The 12,942-nt window shown below is 42.0% G+C and overlaps 1 protein-coding gene across 3 annotated transcripts in view; it reads right to left on the bottom strand.

Annotated features, from left to right (window-relative positions):
* LOC115630499 (ATP-dependent RNA helicase DHX33) overlaps window positions 1-10,658 on the bottom strand; it is a 51,445-nt gene extending 40,787 nt beyond the window's left edge. For 2 of the 3 annotated variants that reach the window (XM_030527091.1, XM_030527089.1), the window contains exon 1: window positions 10,551-10,658. The gene's annotated coding sequence lies outside the window, so the exon portion shown is untranslated. Of the gene's footprint in view, window positions 1-9,508; window positions 9,653-10,550 lie in introns of all 3 variants that reach the window. The other variant, XM_030527090.1, reaches the window with a different exon arrangement.
* Between the last annotated feature and the right edge of the window lie 2,284 nt (window positions 10,659-12,942).

Consider the following 12,942-nt stretch of genomic DNA (forward strand, 5'->3'; position numbering starts at 1 on the left):
ATAAATCGCATGTCGTACTAATATTAAATAAAAGTGAACCGCTATAGGCAATTATTTAAAGTGCCAATTTATTGTCGTTTGATTTTGTTATACATACATACATACATAAATATACATAGCCACTTTTACATACGGCATCCCCCCCCCCCCCCCCCCCCCCACGTCAATCTCAGCCAACTGTCGGCAGTTTTCGTTTGTTGCTTGCTCTCGTTGTTCTCATCAAATTCGCCGTTGTCGTTATTACATATGTACATATATACCGACATACTCGCATACATAACATAGCTAATACATTGCTGTCGTGTTCGCGCTTAAGCTGCTGCATTTTTTGTTTGCCTGCGCTTCGCATAATACATGCATAAGAATTAGCTGTTCTGCTAACGCACACAAGGCATTTGTATTAGAATTATTCTTTTCGTTTGTCGCCACTTTCGCTGCTGCTTCCAAAAATATTGCCTTCGACGGTCAGTCAACTGCAGTTCTTCTCGTTTTCGTTCGCACTGCTAGACGACCATCTGTTGCGCTCCCCTACACTTGCTGAGAACAGCATATTATTTTCGATTTCTCGTTTGTCACTCGACAATTTTCGTTCGATCAAGTTTAAAACTTTAAATCAATATGAGTAAGGACTTGATCGAAGAACTTAAAAGGAAGCGCGAGGGCTGTATGAGGAGTATATGTCGTATGCAACGGCAATTAAAAGAAGGCTCGATTTCGTTAGAGCCAATCGAGTTAGAATGCAGGTTAGAGCTTCTAACAACTCATATAGAAACTGCAAATATATTGCAAAGCAAAATTGAAGCAAAAGATACGGAAGATGACTACCGTGAAGAGTTGGAAGAAACTTGCATTATGACCAAATCCTTATTAAAAGGCCAGCTGGAAAAACTAAGAAGAAAAAGCATCGACAATTCAAGTTCGGCAAACGGTATTGCACCGCCTACTTCAAAAAAGCCAAGGTGTCGATTGCCAGCGGTCGCTCTTCCAACTTTTAGCGGCAAGCATTCTGAATTTAAAAATTTCATGAGTCTTTTTGAAACTTTTGTTCACAATGATGACACACTGCATGATATTGAAAAATTCAATCACTTAATATCATGTTTGGCTGGTGACGCTTTAGGCACAGTTCGCGCCTTCCAAGTGACGGAAGACAATTATAGCAAAGCCCTTGAAAGTCTAAAGCGGGTGTACGATAATGACTGCCTAATATTTTTCGATAACATATCGACACTTTTCAATCTGCAAAAGATTTCCCAGCCATCTGCGTCAGCTTTGAGAAGCCTGATCGACACAGTGTCGGCCACCTATGACTCACTTCTGTCAATTGGTGACGACAAGAAAATCGCTAATGCCATTTTAATTTATTTAGTTATGGGCAAAGTCGATCCTACCACAAAAAAGAAGTGGGAAGAGCAGCTCGACTACACAACGCTCCCACTATGGCGAGATTGTGAGACTGCTCTTAACAGACGCTACCAGCATATTGTTGCTGAAGAAGCTAGTAAAGCTCAAGCGAAGGGCAGCCAGTCGAACAATAACACTCAGACTCAAAAAGTAAAAAATGCTAGCAGGATAAATCATTCGTTCGTTGCTGCCAAAAACGAACAGAATAACCTTTGTCAATTTTGCAATTCAGCTGACCATTCGATTGGCAATTGCCAGGCATATATTGCCTTGTCAGTGCAGCAAAGGTTTGACTTCGCTAAAGGTGCGCCTTTGTGCATAAACTGTCTTCGACGAGGCCACACAGTAGCGAAGTGTAAGGCAAAGAAATGTAGCGTGTGCCAACGTTCTCATCACACACTGCTACATATTTATACTGCTAGCACAAATCTTGCGTTACCACCACCCTCTCAGCCACCACATCTTCAAGATAGCTCTTCCACTTCGCATGCCATGCATGCGACTGCTTCGGATAGAGTGGTTCTTGCAACAGCAGTCGTGAGCGTTAAAACGAAAAGTGGCGATTTCGTTTTAGCAAGAGCATTGTTAGATTCTGGGTCACAAGTCAACTTTGTGACTGAGGATCTAGCTCAAAAGCTACAGCTCAGACGAGAGGATACGTGTATGGTCTTGCGCGGCATTGGAGACACCAATGCGCGTGCCAAGAAAAGAATTCATACAGTGGTGAAGTCGCGTGTCAATTGTAGCGAGTTTTCCGCAGATTTTTCAATCTTGGGATCGATTTCTGGTTATCATCCCGATCAAGCGGTGAACACCAGCGGGTGGAGGGTCCCCAAAAATATTCAATTGGCCGATCCTCAATTCCATAAGCCGCAAAAAATTGATATGCTAATTGGAGCAGAGTCATTCTTCGACTTATTGTCGGTAGGCCAAATAAAGCAAGGCCCTGAGTCTCCCACATTACAAAAAACGCTTCTCGGCTGGATAGTGTCAGGCAGATGCTCTACTCAACCTACAACGAGTATAGAAGGAGCAGTGAATTTAAGTTGCCAAGAAGAACAATTACTTTCGATAGACTCAACGATACAAAAGTTTTGGTCCATTGAGGACTTGCCTAATAATTCGAAAGTTCTCTCACCTGAGCAACAGCTTTGTGAACAACACTTTGTTGATAATACAAAAATCTTGTCGTCTGGTCGATTTCAGGTACGGTTACCTTTTAAATCTGACCCAAAAAATCTTGGCTCGTCGTATGAAATTGCGAAACGTCGTTTTTTGTCGCTTGAAAGGAGGTTGTCAAAAGACCCTCAAATGAAAAGCATGTATCTGGAATTTATGGACGAGTATGTTTCGCTCGGTCACATGTCCTCAACGGACAACAAAATTCCAGATACTCCACACTATTTTATTCCGCATCAGTGTGTCCTGCGGCCTCAAAGCACGTCGACCAAGTTGCGTGTCGTTTTCGATGCCTCTTGCCGCACGTCCACTCAGATTGCGTTGAATGATACCTTAATGGTCGGTCCAACAATTCAGGAGGAGCTTTATTCTACGCTGCTTCGTTTTCGTTTGCGAAAGTTCGCCTTAGCGGCAGACATTAAAAAAATGTACCGTCAGGTGATGGTGCACGAAGCAGATAGAAACTATCAGCTCATAGTGTGGCGAAGAGATCCGTCTGAGTCTTTGAAAATCTTCAGGTTAAACACTGTAACGTATGGCACGTCGCCAGCTCCGTTCTTGGCGGTGCGGTGTTTAACAAGGCTGAGTGAAATGGTCCGTTCCTCACATCCAACAGCTGCTGAAGTTATTCGGAGCGACTTTTATGTCGACGACATGTTAACTGGTGCTGAAAGCGTTGAACAGCTAAAAAAGCTTCGAGCAGAAGTGTCGCACGTTCTTCAAAGTGCAGGCTTCGAATTGGCAAAGTGGTTTTCGAACTGCTCGGAATTGTCCGCATTTGATAGCACAGTTATTCCAGTAGCCACAGTCGACTCAGACCCAACGGAACATATTATCGGTGACTGCCAGGCTTTTCGATCCTCTGGGCCTTCTTTGCCCGCTGATCACCAAAGCAAAAATGTTGCTGCAAGATTTGTGGCTACAAAAACTAGATTGGGACGAATCCATCCCTGAGAATCTTCATACAGTTTGGGACTCATTTAAGCAGAATTTGTTGAACCTCAGCGGTATTCAAGTCCCTAGATTCGTCCATACAGATACGCAGTCACCCATTCAAATACATGCGTTCGCCGATGCCTCAATGCGAGATTATGGCGCCTGTATTTATGTTCGTGTTTCGACTGCGAATGGTTGGAAAGTGTCACTTTTGACCTCAAAATCCAAAGTAGCTCCACTCAAGACGAAAACTTTGCCTCGTCTTGAGCTGTGTGCAGCTCACCTTCTCGCAGATCTTTTTCGTCAAGTCCGCCCGTTGCTTAATTCTCCAATAGACAAGATAGTTATGTGGACTGACTCGGAAATAACGCTCCACTGGATCAAGTCGCATCCGTCGGCATGGTCAGTTTTCGTTTCAAACAGGGTTTCTCAAATCCAAGAGTGGTCCGAGAATGCAACGTGGCGACATGTCCCAACGAAATCCAACCCAGCAGACATCGTGTCCAGAGGATGTAATGTAGACGAGTTGCGTAGCTCCATTTGTTTTACAGGGCCAGCCTTTCTCATGGAATCGGAAGAAAATTGGCCTGTGAATGCTCACTTTGAGCCGCCTAAAAATTCAGCTGCCCTAGAGATTCGTAAGTCTGCTATAGTTTTACTCGCAGATCGGCAAGCCAATTACATTCTCGAAGTTATCGAAAGCTACTCGTCACATTCAAAATTGCTGAGGGTGTTCGTTTGGGTTTTTCGATTTATACAAAGGTGCAGAAAGGTCTCGAAGCCCTTTGATCCTATAGCCAAGCCAAGCGAACTCAATTTGGTATTCAACAAAATTGTTCAAGTCATCCAGAACAATGAGTTCGGTGACGAAATCGACAAGGTTCGAAAAAAGAGAACACTTAACGCCAACTTACAGCGTCTGAGTCCATTTCTACATGAGTTTGGAGAAGACGGTTTCTTGTTTTCCTTGCTGAGAGTGGGGGGAAGATTATTAAATGCTCCTATCCCGTACGAAGCTAAGTTTCCGTTGTTGCTGTCTAAAAAGTCGCAATTCATAAGATCGTACGTATCTTATTTGCATGTGTCAAATTGCCATGATGGCCCTAGATCGCTGGTGAGCCTGCTTCGTGAGCGAGTTTGGCTGGTTAACGCTCAGGAAGTGTGTCGCCGAACAGTACGTTCGTGCATCCTCTGCTTCAAATGGAAGCCCCGGTTGGCCTCCCAAGTAATGGGAAATCTTCCGGCAGACAGGCTCCAGCCGTTCCACCCGTTCGAAGTATGTGGTGTTGATTTTTGTGGCCCTATAAGCACAACGCTCCGCATCCGTGGCAAGCCACCGTACAAGTCGTACGTGGCTCTTTTCGTTTGTTTTGCCTCGAAAGCGGTTCACTTAGAGCTTGTGTCAGATCTAACCACTGATGCTTTTCTCTTGGCTTTTGAAAGGTTCGTCGGCAGGAGAGGCGTCCCTCGCAAAGTTTACTGCGACAACGCAACGAACTTCGTGGGAGCCGACAGGAAGCTGCAGGAGTTCCGAGCAAGATGGGAAAAGGAGGCGGAAGGCGTACGCGAATTCGCATCAAGAAAAGGATGCGAGTTTGCGTACATACCACCCAGAGCGCCTCACTTCGGCGGTCTATGGGAGGCAGGTGTCAAGTCTGCAAAGCACCTGTTCCTACGGACGGTGGGCAATGCGCTCCTGACCGCAGAAGAGCTCGGAACACTCCTGGCGAGCGTCGAGGCCGTGCTGAACTCTCGGCCACTGGGACCACTCAGCGCGGACCCCAGCGACGGCGAGGCGCTAACCCCGGGCCACTTTCTAATCGGACGGCCTCTTCTGGCGACTCCAGCTCCACCGCTCCCGGACATCGACAGCCAAACCTGCTTAAGGCGATGGCGCAATGCCTCGTGTCTCAAGCACAGGTTTTGGCAGCGATGGTCCCGGGAGTACATTTCGAGCCTCCAGGTGCGAGCGAAGTGGTTCCAGGAGGAACCCAACGTCGTCGTGGGACAACTCGTCGTGGTGGCCGAAGACAACGTGCCGCCACAAAAGTGGATACTTGGCAGGGTCACCACAACTCACGCCGGGACAGACGGGAAGGTGCGGGTGGCCGACGTCGCCACGAGTAGTGGCAATCTACGGAGGGCTATTCATCGGCTGGCGCCATTGCCCGTTGAAGGACGATGTCCCTCCAAGGGGGCCGGTGTTGGCGCAGATGCTGCTTTAGATTAAGATAGTTTAAGAGAATTATTTGAATTTTAGTTTAGGGCGAAAAGAGAGCGCGAGAGCGGCCGTTTGCGGACGTCGCCTCGCGCCCTTTTTTCGCCGCCTTAGGATTAGTTTAGCATGTAAGCCTAATTTGAAGTCAGTTGTAAAATAGAACTAAATATAAGCACAATTGTCGCCAAATCGTTCGCATTTTCCGCATTAAAAAGTTAAAAGCAAGCGTCCCATTCTTTCTTTGTTTTTAATAATTTATATAAAATAATATAAATTTTCAACCTTAAATGCCTTCCTACTGGTAACTTATAAGGTGAAAACATATGGGTAGGTTATGCACACACAAAATAAATACAATTGGAAACATTATATTGAGCCGGGTTAAGACGGGCAATACCTGCTAGTATGTAAATAAGTATGTATTAAATTTTTTAATTCAACACTAATTTGTGTCTTCAATTCCAAATATGATTGTTGTGAATGTAAAAGGTGTGTTTCTGCTTTTGTAAACTCACAAAATAGGCTTAACGATAAATGACTCTTAGATTTGTTCAGAGTATATTTGTAGCATTGTTAGCTAACACTAAAACGGTAGGTAAGTAGGTCGGAGCGGCAGCCAGGGTATACACCCCTACTCACTTAAGCCCTAGAAATTGGCCCGTTGTGATACCGCATGGACAAGTCCACTTCCCAAATGCCCGTGTTTGGCTGCATGTCTGCGCGAGTATTACGTCCATCCAGCTGCCTGGATGAACTTGAAAATGTTTATCGGCTTCCTGTTTGCTAGTACCGATAGATTTGGGAGGAGGCTGGCTCCTAGGAAGCGTTGTCTTGTCCTTGGCAAAGCCGGGCAGTTGCAGAAGAGGTGGGTTACAGTTTCCTCCTCTTCCACTTCTCTGCAGCTTTTGCAGAAATCGTTGTGATAGAGTCCTAGTATGGCGGCATGGGTGCCCACCAGCCAGTGCCCTGTGATGGCTCTGATTACAACTGAGCATTGGCTTCTGTTCAGCTTACAGAGTTCTGAAGATCGTCTCTTGTTGAGGATTGGCCACGTTTGGCGTGTGATTTTACAGGAGTCTGTGTCGGTGGTCCACATTTGATTAGCGACCGAATCAAAGTGGTTTCGAACTGACAGTTTACAGCTGGCCATCGGTGTACCGACGCTCTCCTTGTCTGGAAGGAGGGAGGCGGTGGTACCGTGTCTTGCCAACTCGTCGGCTATGCAGTTTCCCTCGATATCCCTATGGCCTGGGACCCAAATGAGGTATATTGAGAACTGTGTTGCCATCTCGTGAAGAGATATGCGGCAGTTCTGTACTGACATCGAGTTCGATGTGATGGCATTAAGGGATTTTATAGCCGCTTGGCTATCCGAGTATATGCAGATTTCCCTGATATGAGTGGCTGGGCTTGGCAGTATAAGAAGAGCTTCTTGAATGGCTATGATTTCCGCCTGGAACGCACTGTAGTGATCCGGTAGCCTGAAGGCTTTTCTGATGCCGAGTTCTTCGCAGAAGACACCCCCGCCTACGTGGTTATCCACACTTAGAACAGTCTGTATATATTTTGATGGAATTGGTTGGGCCTGGCGGGCCGAAGTTCCAATCTTCCCTAGAGAGAATGATGGTGTGAAATGGAGTATGTGGATACTCCTCTGGGATGCAGTGGTCAGTGACTGACGCTAAAACGGTAAGTCGCTGTAAATATGCGATCAGCTGAGATGGGCATGTGCCGGATGCTCTATGTACTAGAGCATCAAAACTATCGATAGTTGAATCCGTCGAAACAATCAATAATTCCATCGAAGTTTGAATGAAATTAACATAAAATTTAAATAATAACATCTTATAATTTATTGAGATCAATTAGAACAAATCATATACAAACATACATATGTACACCTGCCCGCAACGCGAAGCAAAATATGCGTAGTTCCGCTTTCGGTTTCTGCTTTAATATCGCTTACGCAGTCGTTGCCTAGCGACGGTAACTGTAAACTTTTGGCATTTTGCCTTTGAAATTAACAGGCGTAAATGATCAAAACGAAAGAAGAAGCGCGAGCCAATGACTTGCAGTTGTTGTTGTTTTTCGTTTTAAAAATTTGACTTGAAACCATAGAACATTATTTATTACAATCAGTGCTCGATTGTCCAATGTATACGTACTTACATACATACGATTGTACATATATATGGACGTACACAGGCATACATAAATATGTATGCATATATGCATGCATGTTTCTCTTTACTTTTTCATACATAGACACGAACTGTTGCTTGTTCTGTGTGTGAGTGTGTGTATATGATGTCCCCAACTATTTGATATTTGCGTTCTTTGTAATTTGTTGTTGCTGCTTAAAGTTACTAATGAAAACCGTAATGCCAAATGTACTAAACAAAGAAAATATTACTTTTAAAAATGTTAAATAATTTTTAATTAATTAACATTTCAGGCTCTGTCAGTGCAAGACGAATGAACATACATACATACATAGATGTGTACATGTACATAGATGTGTACATGTCTACATAGATGTGTACATGTACATAGATGTGTACATATGCATATACATTCACACATTAGTGTCTCACATTTTGCTTTGGCTATTTTAATCGTTTGCACGCAACTAAACGAACAGCTGCTTGTATGTGTGTGTGTATGTATGTATACTTAGTTGTCCCCAACTGTTTGATATTTTGTATTGTTTGTTCTGCCTGCATTTGTAGAATGCATATTTTGAAAATCCTTGAACGCAAAGTTATAGATTTAGTTACGTAGATTACAGTCGCCAAATTTGAAATCGATCGGATAAAAATTTATAACACAAACTTTTCATTTGAAAAGGTGAATAAATATTAAAACCCCAATAATTCAAGCTTTACCACAAATTCCACAAAATCCGAGTATGCAGTTTGGTTTGTATTCTTTTATAGATTATACAAATTAAATTTAAAGTTGATCGGTGCAGAAATGCAGAATTTTTAAACAAACTTTGGAGCTCGTTTCCCCCTCTTTGGAGCTAGAATTTTCCAAAATCCCTTCTTAGTGGGCACCTTCACTATGATAGGATCCTCGAGCCCAAATTTCAGCTCTTACCGTTTGGGCTGTGGGCTGTTGACGCGGTCTCCTTTTGTGCCCCATTTTTTTTTTACAAGAAAACTCCCATGTTTCAGTCCCCAAAAAAAAAGAAACCTAGTATACAGTTTTTCTTGTAATTTTTCTGAGAGTATACAAAATAAGTTTAAAGTTAAACAGATGAAAATTGTAGATTTTTCATACAAACTTTGGAGCTCGATTTCCCCCCTTTGGAGCTCGAATTTTGCAAAATCGCTTCTTAGTGGGCACCTACACTAAGAAAGGATACTTGAGTCCACGTTGCTGTACGTTGATCGCGAATCAGTCAGTCAGGACAAACTGTTTTATATATATAGAGATTGGGTCGGAGATACTTTCTTCTGCCTTCAATATACCCTTTTTACCCTACGGGTACAGGGTAAAAAAATTGTTTGTGTTTGTGGGGGTTGAGCCCACATGATTCTAGCATTGCTTTCTTGTTTAATCGCTCATTTTGACAGTGACAGCTCTTTCAATCACGTTATCAATGAAGGCGCCCAAGGCAAATATCAAGCAAGCCAATCGTTAAATAGAGCCAGAAACCAAAACCAAGGTCTTGGAAAACTTGGCTAAAAGTCTGCGCTTTTACGTGTTCTATAAATAAGATAAATCAATATACTAAATTGTTTTAGTATTATTATGTTAAGAACCTACCAAATTATTGGGAGTACATGCGGAAGACCTCCCACTTAAATGAGTTCATTAAGCTTTCAGTATTTGCGTGAATACAGGTGCAGCTAAGTCATGGCGACAATTTGGAATATGACTGGCAAATAAGTGATTTTCGATGTCAATCCACTGCAATTTGCAAAATCACATAAATTCAAATTAGATTAAGTTATAAAATGTACAAGCTTAAATTAAATTATATGCACAGGTTCATCATTCGTCCACAAGAACATTAATTTTGAACTGTGTCAAATTTTTTGATGAATGTGGTTGACATGTAGGTAAAGATCGAACTTTTGAATTTAATTTAATTAGGCGATATTTGATCCACCATATGCATGAGCGCGCGCAGGATGTGGTGTCGAATATTCACAATTATGGCCGTCCAGATCTCTTCAGGTGCTATTCGAAGTGAGTGACATCAAAGATAATTTATGTCTTTGCCGGTCACATACCGAATGGTAATGACGAAATAGCAGCTCTTGTATTAATCAAAAATTGAAAGCACGGATGGAATTGTGACACGTGCAGTAATTGGAGATATTCGTTCATGGTCAAAAAGATGTCTTCCGCATGGTTGAGCAGCAATAAAACCATTTGTACGCATTAATGGATAACTAGAAATTTAAACCAATTTCATTTAAACATTTTCCCCAAGTCAAGTCGTATCGATCAAGGAAAGAATTGTGCATTCCAAAAGTTATTTCGAAAATTGTGAACACCTTTATTGGTTGTGAAGGTTTTTGAGCCTATACAAAGCCCTTCAAATCTCACGTATGTATGTATGTACATACATATCTACATATCCATATAAATTTATGTACATACATATGTACATATATCTAACCAATTTTATGCACAAAACTTTAATAATAAGTTATAGGTTTAAAAATTATAGAAAACGGGTTGAGTATAGTGAAATCGCTCGCATTAATCATCACACACAGTGTCTGCCTGGAGCGTCATGCCCAGCTATAAATACATACATACATATATACAAATGACACTGCGTGCTTTTCAAACTTACAAAAATGTTTAATTTTGTCTATGTCCGTTGTATTAAATGTATATATATGTGGATCACGCGTTTTGTTATGCTGATTTTTGTTATATTTGACTATAAATTTGTCACGAGTTTAAGATTGCAGTAAGAAACGAGTTGCTAATAATCATTAGGGCTCTTGAAAAATAATCGAATTAATTAAAAGTCGATATATGTATTATGTATGTATATGTATTATGTATATTATGAACAATTTTGAAATGCATAGCATTATACCAAGAACGTATCGTTTGTAAAAACGAAATCCCTAATTCACGTGATTCTTAAAAAACCGCCTTACGAATCAGCTGTTTATGGTTTTGTTCATTAACATAAAAAATATAATAAAAAAAGTATACCTTGTCGTTTTTTCGAAAGAAAAATTGTAAATATGCCATTGTGTTATTCGCAAATAAAGACCATACAAGAGCATTGATATGTTATTTTAAAATACTTACTGATGCAAAACAGCCGATTTTCGATACAAATGTCAAGGGTCGATAACTCTAGCTGAAATAGTACAGTACAGTGTAACTGAGGCCTTACACTTTTAACCTTTGTGGAATTTTGAAAACGTTCCAGTTTGATCAAAGAGTTAGTTTGGAATGAATTTAGTAATACAATTTAGCGTATTTTGCCTTAAAGATAGTAACGGAAGGATTTAAATGGAAAAGTTGATATATACAAGTATCATATATTAATATTATTATTTTTACAGCAATTTTTGTTTTTTTTTGCTTTTTTCTGTCGTAATTACTTCGGCTGTTAGCGCGAAAATGTTGTGGAAGTGCAGGGTGTTGCATTGGGTTGGTCACAGTAAAAAAAAATCAAAGTGCCAGCGCTGCGGGAGGCGACGAAATTTCGCAGCAGCGCCGGGTTGTGTCCCGATAGCACCACAAAATAGTGAAACATCAAGGCCGCGACGGACGGTTGCAAAAGGGACAAAGAAATCCACAGACGCACGATATCCGGCCTATATAAGGCAAGCCACAACAAGCCTGATTTTGGGGCGACCGTTCAGACCAACGAGGCGTCGACCTCAATAAGAAAAGGACGTGTAACCACGAAAATATACATATGTAGAAACCAGAAGCAGTTCCAAGGTGAGCACGACAAAAAAATTATATATGCATATAAGTAATGCAAATATGAAAATATATATACATATATAAGAGTATGCAAGTATATATACATATATGAATATGCAAAAATGTACCTACCGGATGTCTAAAGCTCTTAATTGTTCAATGGTGTAGGGATTATTGCCATACATCGCGCGGATAAAAGGTCCGCGTGGGAACGGTGTGTATATTGGCAGAAGCAGCACCGGCGCAACATTGATGGCGTCACAATAAGCGCTAGCGCTAACTTCATCGTAGTAGCCGCACCAACAGCAGCGTTCGGAAGCCGTCAGCGTGCCAAAGCCAGCAGCCATAGTGGCAACGGCAGCACCAGCAGCACCGTCATCAGCCGCAGCGCAACAGCACCAGCAGCCCAAAGCGCAAAGCACCGGCAACACCATCGACAGCCCGTACCAGCGTCGGCTACGGCTGCATCATCAGCGGCACCGTCATCAGCCGCAGCAGCAGCAGCGCAACAGTGTAGCGTGTAACGTCTAATCGCTTGCTCAGCGGCTACCAAGGACTGTTTAACTGTCTGAGACTGGCGCACGCTCAGTTTTCCGGCTCTAGCTCGTCGGCTTTGGGGTGGGAATCCATCCAGCTCAGAAATAAATATGTCGGGTGCTACTCTAACTATTACATTACAATATTAAAAAAATAAAGGGAGCGTGCTAGTTGCTAGCTTATAGAAAATTAGGGACAGACCGAATAATAAAGTATATATGGGATAGAATAGGTTGAAGACGGCGTTTATGTGCGATATGCTATAACCACTGCTGTGCTTGTGGATAAAATTCGCCCACCCAACCATGGTCATCATTGCCAAGCTGAAAACATGTTATTAATATACGGATGACCCCTTTTTTTTAAACCCTACACAGAAGCGTTGGCCAGCATGAGTTCAATGTTTACTTATATTTATTCCATCGTTACTTAATAGCTAATAATCAGACAAACAAATCATATGGCATAAGTACAAATAAATAGATTTTAGAACAGCTGTGTCTTATGCTCAAGCTGTATTTTATTATTGCTTATGCAAAAAGAAGTATGAAAGAAAATATGAAAAAAAAACTTAAGAGAAGTTTTATAATTGCAAGAATTAACGCAATCGATCAGAATAACTGGACATTATCCGCGTGAGAGCAGTACTCTTTCAAAAACTATTCGCTCTCTATTTAGCTCTTCCGATGCGAAGGCACACAAGCAGGGAGTAAATTAATGCCGTTTTAAATATTTATTTCTGGCTTGACGTT

This window comes from Scaptodrosophila lebanonensis, unplaced genomic scaffold, assembly GCF_003285725.1.
Source record: "Scaptodrosophila lebanonensis strain 11010-0011.00,11010-0021.00 unplaced genomic scaffold, SlebRS2 tig00001410-arrow-pilon, whole genome shotgun sequence".
NCBI lineage: Eukaryota > Metazoa > Arthropoda > Insecta > Diptera > Drosophilidae > Scaptodrosophila > Scaptodrosophila lebanonensis.